At 35.0% G+C, this 6,000-nt stretch overlaps 1 protein-coding gene across 3 annotated transcripts in view; it reads left to right on the top strand.

Moving 5' to 3' along the window:
- Window positions 1–6,000, top strand: part of edil3a (EGF-like repeats and discoidin I-like domains 3a) — a 326,360-nt gene that overhangs the window by 302,989 nt on the left and 17,371 nt on the right. The gene's annotated exons all lie outside the window — the stretch shown is intronic.

Genomic DNA, 6,000 nt, shown 5'->3' with positions numbered 1-6,000 from the left:
TTGAGGCTTTTGACACTGTTCTTAAACTAGCAATACACATATTGATTTGTGTATGAACATTATGAGGACATTGTTGAGTAAACATTCATCAAGAAGTCTTGGTTATTAAAGGTACCGAATGGATATTGATAGCAATTGACTTTGACCTATTTGTTTTTCCTACTATGTATGATTACCAGTGTTGCGGAAAATTTAGAAAGGAATGCATCACAATATTGAGTTAGTCCCCCCAAAAACTGTTTGTGTTACTTAGTTACTTTTTTAATGTTAAGTAATGCGTTATGTTAGTTTTCCTTACCTGGCTGAGGTTTGTTCTCTTTCAGAACTTGCAGGGGTTGCAAGTTCTGTTTCACCATCAAGTTTCACCCTTTTTATAGAGAAGCTCTCTGCATTAAGCAACCACCTATATAACCTACACCTTCATTTTCCCTTTTAAAAAAATAGAATAATATTATATTTTGAGAACTTTTTTTTTTAGCTCAGAGCTATACATGCTGTTTACAGATTAATAAAAGCATGTTAAGTAATGTGTTTAATGCTTTTGTACGTTTTATGTTATCAGTTAAGTAAATTCCCTGTTCATTGAGATAAGACCACAATGAAGCCTTAGAGTAGCTGCTATCATGAAATCATTTATATTAAGACAAAAACAGATTTAAAACCTTTAAAATGCTTAATAACAAAATGAAGAGTAAGACGATAAACAACACACTCAAATTAAAATAAATCTTTGAGCTTTTACTTTGAACAAATTGCTTCAAATGGCCTTAACAAATGTGTAAATCATTTCCCAAAAGAGAAATAATCTTACTATATTACAAAACATAATCGCTTCTACAGTAGACAGTGGCTGCAACTCTTTTTTTTCTGTTTGTTTACTTTAGTGGAATTAATTGTGAACTGGCATCAATCATTTGTTGTTTAGCTGGAGGTGCAGGTGTAATGCCTTGCATTCAGTTTTTTTTTTTTTTTTTTCAATAATTTTTGCATTTTTCAAGATTTTTACTTACTCATAATCTACACTTAACAGCAATCCACTTCTTTTCTTTGATCAGTTCAAAACAACAAGAATCCATTGCAAAAATGTAAGTCTCCGGCCTGCCATTGTTTCTGTTTCTGACTGTAGTCTGTTGTGATGACGGGCGATTCGCGAATGAATCGTTTGTTTTAACCGGATCTTCTAAGTGATTAAATTGACTGTAGTTGTTGTGAAATGATTTGCGTCTTCAGTACTAACATACCAGATACCCCCTCTGACTTGAAATGAACCAATATCCAAAATTATTCAGTTAGTAAAACAGAACACTGACTCATCTGCTGTGAAAAAAAGAGACCTGATGATGATGATGAGTGCGAGCCGAATGTCTGTTCCCTTGCAGCACGCTCTTTCAGTAAGTGTGTGATTCAACCTGACTAAGGTCATTTTTATTCTCCAATATGTTTTGTAAAAGCCAATTAAGCAAGGTAAAAGTAACTCAAATGTTATGACTTATTTTTAAAAGTAATATGTTACCTTGGAAAAGTAAAAATATTTTGTAGCCTGCATTATTTATAACGCGTTACCCCCAACAATGATGATTAGCAATTTTAAACATTCTTCAAAATATATACTTTTGTGTTAAACAATTAAAAATAAACTCTTAGATGTTTGAAACAACTGGTGGGTAAGTAAATAGTGAGTATCTTTCTTCTTCTTCTTCTTTGAGGTGGTGGTGGTATCCATTTATTTATTTAATAGGGTGGGCGGGCTATACCTTTAAAAGGAAAACTACAAGACAATTGAAATAGAGCAGTGTGGCATTGGAAAGAGGTATCTATATAAGTATCTGTTTGTGACCTTAATAGTGGCGACTTTTGTCATACATCCTTGATTTGAGTTTATTTTGCATACTGGGATAATCTTTGCATTTGGCTACCTTTAAAAAGATGCATCACGGTGGGAAAAGGAAGGCTGCTGAGAATTAGCTGGCACAGGGTCAGCACCTTGGCAAGTCAAGCACAGCGTGGATCTTCAGATAATAATGTGAAAAGTCAGAGATAGCCTCTTACGATTGTAATGAGATTGTTAAATCCTGATCTGCACCCCAGTGTTTCTCACTCCTTTTTCTTAATGTCGTTCCCCCCTCAGTTTTTCCTAGTTTCTAGCCTTTAAAGCTTCATTTCACATAGCCTGTATTTAATCATACTTGGTAGCATACATGATAGAATCATTTATGGGTGGGCTGGAGAAATCGAAACTGAATCTCAATTTAAAATTACATTTAATGTTGGAGTCAGTGGTTAACTGGGATGTGGATGAAACAAGTTTGAATTAGATCTGACCAGATCCCTATTTTCTTTTATTAGTTTCTTCTTGCTCTGTATTCAACATTCATCCATTACAATGTGTCAGAAAACCCCAAATAAAAATACTATAAATAAATTATACTGTTCCTGAGAAGTTTTGTTTTTAACATGTTTTTTACAACTATTTTATTTAGTTTTTTAGGGCAACTGTACATGTAGCAGAAAAGGAACCTCCACATCAAAAGCTACTGATTCAATATACTTTAAATGTTTCTTAATATAACATTTATTGTGTTCAATTGTAGGGGGGTGAACTGTTGTTCTGAAATTTTCTTCTAATCTAATTTCAGTTAGTCATTTTATATAATTTTTTGAGAGGCATTAGAAGAACAAATGCTGTTAGTTTTCATCCAGTGTACTTTGCAATAAACCCTGGTCTGTTGAGTCAGACTGCTTTGTCACCACAAGCAAATGCGTTTGTAAGTGGGCTGAGACCACCATTTTCTATTAATCGCAGAACGATTGTTTTAGTGTAGATCTGAGTGATTGTTGCGTTCAAACACGCTTAGATAAAAAATAAAAAAAACTGACTGGATTTCAAAATGACAAAGTTGGAAAAAGCACCCTACATTTCAACGATGTGAATTGGAAACCATCGCAACACTAATATGCTACTACAGCCTCTCTTTGTTTACATTTGTGCTCTTGCTAACTATTCTAACTCAAACATTCCATTTAAAGTAAATCTGATATGTTTGCAGCCCAGTATACAGCTCATCTTCTGATACTTATTTGTATGTACTTTTATTTGTTCTGTATTATCCTGATAAAATGTATAAAAACCATAAGTATTGTTGGCAACATGCTTACTATAGGCAAAAATCTAAAAGCCATGGGGGCACCATGGTGATGCTAATTTCTGGGTTGGTCTGCACAATTATGCAATCCCTGCAACCTTCTGTTAGAGCCAGCATGGTGGAGAGAGAGAAACTGATGGCAAAGTTTGTGAATAAATGTAGCTGTTTTCCTGTGATTTGCTTGCACTGCACCTGGCGAAAAGAAAAACAAATTGACAAGCTGCCATTGTCCACAAGAGAGTGCCGTCAATGCATTAACAACTAGTTGTTCAGCTTGCTTCTGTAAACACTACGTGGATTTAATGACAATTGATCCATCACTTCCCAATATAACCTTCTTGGTGCATACAGAATGATGTTAAGCGCTTAAACATGTGTGACAAACACAGTTGTATGTGGCCTGTGATCACTTGTAGCTTGTTCCTCAGATCTTTGGCTAAAACCCAAACCTATTTGAGTTTGTCTAGCCTCAAGAGACTCACCGCATTTTGCTAACTCGCTACCACACAACTCAACTTCCACACAAACAACGTCCTAAGAACATATTTTACCTGTTTTCTGTCAGAAATCCTCAGTCCCACTGAAGCTTTTGGCTGGGAGGACGCCATGACTGGCACATTAATACACGCCCATCATTGATTAGCCTAGAGTCAACGTCAAGGGGTTAATTAGCCTGTGAATAGAAGTATTCCCTGACCGGCAGTGGGGTCAATAGCACATTAGGTGGCAGTAAATAAGATCATGTCCCAAGATTAGCTGCCAGTGGTTCCCCTTCCCCCATCCAAGTATGTGTGCACATTCCCTTGGTGACCACTCAAAGAGGACATGGAGCTCTGCTGTTCATGTTAGTTTTAAATGTGTTGTATATTATACTTCCAAGCCTGAAGATGACATTTTGATTAGCAAGAACGCATGGGCTTGGTGGATTTATATCAGCATTTGACTGAGATATGATTGAATTCCTATAATCAGTATGACGAGCAGAACGTAATACATCAAAACAGATGGATTATTCACCTATTGTATAATCTGTATCGGTGTCAAATCTTGATGTACAACCAAGAAAGGTGCAAGTTCCCTTGCATCTTTTCCTAGTAGGTGCCCTTGGTTTCCTCATTGCAGAAATCAATACTGTGGAAACATTGCCCAATGGGTTAAATAGGAAGCACAGACCAGAACAGATTGAAGGGGAAAAGTAAAACTCTATTTCCAGCCACTGAGCAGGAAGTTTAAAGTGACACTTTGTGACCCACAAAGGGCACAGTGGATATTATTAAAGAGAGCACCTTTTAAATTTTAGAGGTGTCCAACTGAAATGTCTGCAAGGGATAGTTCACCCTAAATTTATGACATCGATAACTATGTTTGCATCCACCTATTTTTAAACATATTTTGGATTACTACATAACAAAGTCTAATGGAAATGACAAGTTGTGCATAAATATTTTTAAAAATGATATCATAACCTATGTTTTCTCTTCATTCTCTGAGGCACAAGTAATTATTATTATTATTATTATTATTATTTATTTTTTTTTTTTTTAATTTTTGAAATACCACTTTATACTTTATTATGGTACTGCTTTTTGTGACAATTTTAACCTATTTGACTCATTGGATAGAAACATTATTTGCATGTTTTATGCTATATTTCAGCTTGTTTGTTTTTTGCTCATAAATCTAATTCACATATTTGGATGGACTCTTCACTTGTTCCTAACGAGTTTTGGTTTTGTGTTGTTCTTCTCGTTGCTCTATTGAACCTAAAAGGGGATATTTTGAAGAATGCTGGAAACCTGTAATCATTGACTTCCGTTTGAAAATGAAAATTGGATTGACATCAGACGTCAACGTCAGGCAGACATTAACGTCCAATGTCGGACAGATAGGGCAACACGATTAATCGAAAAAAGATCACGATCTCGATTCGATCCTACACACGATCCAAATTCAGCTTTTCTACGATTCCGCCAATTATATTTTCAAGGTCAGGAGAGAAGAACCTGGCCGCAGAAGTCTTCACAGCAACATTGACACCTTCAAATGGCGTTAAAAGTGTCATACTGTATTTATAAGATATAATTCACCCAAAGTGTCATTTCTGTCTTCATGTATTTATGGTCGCAAAATCGCACGTGAGCTGACTCACTGTTTATTTACTGCCGAGAACGCGTGCACACGAATAGTGTTATATTAAAAGTTATATTCTGATGTCATCATTTTACTGTGAATTAACAAACAGGACATATTGAGAGTCCACCATAATACAAAATTTAGCACTTTAAGCAACAGTAGAACTACACATAGGCCTAATATTATTATTGTTGTTTTACCATATGTTTGAAGATTAACAAAAATATTAGGCTAATCATATTAACCCTTATTTTACATATACAGAATCATGAAATAGAATCGTAATCTTGATCTTAAGCAAAAAAATAAATAAATTTGTGATTCACATTTTTGCCAAAATTGTGCAGCCCTATGGACAGATGTTGCATTTTGCTTATTTCCAACGCAACAATAAAATATCAACATCTAATGAAGTTACAGCTTGACATTGTGTGGACACATACGACGGGTATCAGATGTTGGAATTTGGCTGCCAAAATTTGCATTTTGGGGTGAACTATACTTTAACACATGTATGTATAGATGATCAGTTAATTTCTTTTTATATGATGACCTACCTGATTTTTAGTTTCGATTACTCTTTTATACATATCACTTTGTAGTTACAATACCACTTTCAAGCTCGACTGACACCTTATGTCATCCCTCTCATATACCCAGTTGCTTTCAAATAATGGAGAAAATGTGATATCTGATGGTATCATATCTCTTTTTTAACCTTTTC

Source organism: Danio rerio, chromosome 5 (genome assembly GCF_049306965.1).
Source record: "Danio rerio strain Tuebingen ecotype United States chromosome 5, GRCz12tu, whole genome shotgun sequence".
In the NCBI taxonomy this organism is placed as follows: domain Eukaryota; kingdom Metazoa; phylum Chordata; class Actinopteri; order Cypriniformes; family Danionidae; genus Danio; species Danio rerio.
This window is presented reverse-complemented; position numbering and strand designations above follow the sequence as displayed.